General features: G+C 35.9%; 1 protein-coding gene across 3 annotated transcripts in view; it reads right to left on the bottom strand.

Moving 5' to 3' along the window:
* LOC119575449 overlaps positions 1-1505 on the bottom strand; it is a 13194-nt gene extending 11689 nt beyond the window's left edge. Inside the window, exon 1 of one of the 3 annotated variants that reach the window (XM_037923069.1) lies at positions 1372-1505. The gene's annotated coding sequence lies outside the window, so the exon portion shown is untranslated. Of the gene's footprint in view, positions 1-842; positions 999-1371 lie in introns of those variants that run through there. The other 2 variants (XM_037923072.1, XM_037923070.1) reach the window with 2 other exon arrangements.
* Between the last annotated feature and the right edge of the window lie 995 nt (positions 1506-2500).

The raw sequence follows: 2500 nt of genomic DNA, 5'->3' as shown, positions 1-2500 counted from the left end.
GTCCTCTTATCCTAATCATTAACTCATTTTTGCGATTTTCGCCACTATACTTTATCATAATGCTCCCTACTCCCTTAACTCCTTCCTCTTCTAACAACCTTTACCTTATACTATAACCCATCAGTTTCCTTTCTCTATCCTTTTCACTACCATTCTACCTTCTAGTACTGTTTAACTTGCAACTTCCCCTAATCATTAACTAATTCCTTTTCGCTACTATACTATAGCGCCATATGACCTTTGGTGTCATATATCACTTTTTACCTGGGGTCTTTGCCCCAAGCGTCACGCTATCACTATATTTTGAATACGCCGCTAATGACCTTAACTCTCATCTAATCATGAACCATAAACATGAGCAGCTGATTTACGTTATTTAAGAACACAATATTGTTTCCTAAAAAGAGCGACGCATAAGTGTTATTTTAGCAGGCTTTGCAATTCATACGCCTTGGGCGTTTAGTGGTTAACAAAATTATACTTAAGAGTGAATTACGAAGGCTTTATTATATCTATAAATGTAATGTAATGTCTCGTTTTGCTCTGAATCATCAGGATGCCCACCAACCTACAAATGGCGATAATGAAAGTAATGACATAAGTAGTATATTAAATATAATTAAATGTAATGCTAGTTTTTTTCTGTAATGTCATGTTTACAGATACAACACTTGGATTCAAGTGCGTAACGCGCCGATTGGAAAATCACACTTACCGCGTTATATAGTAGTTCACGATTGATTCATGTATACCTGATAACACTATAATTGAACAAAAACATTGTAAGGTTGTACAAAAGTAAGTGTCCCAAGACAGAAAAAAAATTAAGTTGTGTGGTTCACCGTAACACGCTAGGGTTGCTTTCCCCCTGCCTTACTCCACTGTGCCTCGACTTGTACCAACATGACAGGTCCCTTGCTTGCGCCCGACAGCAAGCTACTGCTCCTTAATACTTTTGAATATCAAGCCCTTAAACATTTAGTCCAACTGAAATCAGTCAAACTGCCATTACTGAGAAATCGAGATAATAACCAAGATAAGCAGAAACATGCGTCACAGATGATGGAATGGCTGACCGATAAGGCATGATATACCTAATGTATTAATTAGATTTAATTTAATAGAATATTGTTCTAATAATAATTAAGCAATCTGTACCTTAATCAGTAACGTATGATTTCCTCATACATCTTATCAATTCTATGTGCACCTTTATACCATACACAAGGTACTCGTACACAATATTGACTCTTGATACCTTGGCAATGCAGATATTGCCTCTTTCTGGATCTTTAAAATGAAAACAGAACATGTGCGTAAAATGAAGGACATGAAAAGAAATTGTAATTCTATTTCTAGAGATAGCTGTACCTTCTATCGTTAAACTTGTTTGTCTTCCTCTTCTTTCGTCCTGTGGTCTTGAACGTGGTTTAACGTCGCAGAATTCACTGACGAAGTCGTTTTATCTTGAGCCGAACGGCAAGACTGTCATATCTTTGAAGAGATCAACGTGTTGTACAAAATCATATTTTTTAATGAAACATTTTCTGAAAAATCTACTTACAAGAGATGTGATGTGTTTTGTCGTCAGCATCGCTTTTTTCTAATAATCTCTTCACATAAGACATATCTATCTATGTAAGTTATTACAACGGTACGTAGCCCACCTTTCCTTATCACTATTCCCGAAGCTTGCACAAATGCTTTGCCCATATATGGTTAATGGTTAATGTTTTAAACAAATAAATGTGCTAGACATCAAAGGTCTTACAGAACTATGGTAAAGTATTGTGGTGAAAAAGTTTAAAGAGTTCTTCCTAAAAACAAAATGTCTAGATTTCAACGATCATTGTATTATAAGAGTGTGGTAGTGAAAGGGGTAGAAATATATATATATATATATATATATATATATATATATATATATATATATTATTATATATATATATCAAATATGTATTACATATGTATATATGTATCAAATATGTATACATGTATATATATATATATATATATATATATATATATATATATATATATGCACACACACACACACACACACACACACACACACACACACACACACACACACACACACACACACACACACACACACACACACACACACACACATATATATATAAATGGGGTAGGATAAGGCTTGGTAGAAAGGGTAAAGGTTAAGGACAAAGGGTGATTTGATCAAATGGAGGGTATTTATGCGTCTGAGGAAGGAGAATACGAGAAAAGGTTATCAGTGGAAAAGGTGGGGAACTCTGTGAGGATGTCCGACAGGTTAGGGGGTTAGTGGAGAGTGGACAAGTAGGGAAGAACGAGGGCACGGGCCTCAGTAAAGCAAGGGCAGGATAAAAGGATATGTGGAATTGAAGGAGGAACATTGCACGAGGAGAACAGAGGTGGGTTGGAGCATGACATGAAGTATAAATACGTGAGGTGGGTGACTTATTTGTAAATGGGCAAGGGCAGTTTCCCACGGTCT

Source organism: Penaeus monodon, chromosome 7, assembly GCF_015228065.2.
Source record: "Penaeus monodon isolate SGIC_2016 chromosome 7, NSTDA_Pmon_1, whole genome shotgun sequence".
Classification (NCBI taxonomy): Eukaryota; Metazoa; Arthropoda; class Malacostraca; order Decapoda; family Penaeidae; genus Penaeus; species Penaeus monodon.
The sequence above is the reverse complement of the archived record's forward strand: the minus strand, read 5'-3'. Positions and strand labels throughout refer to the sequence as shown.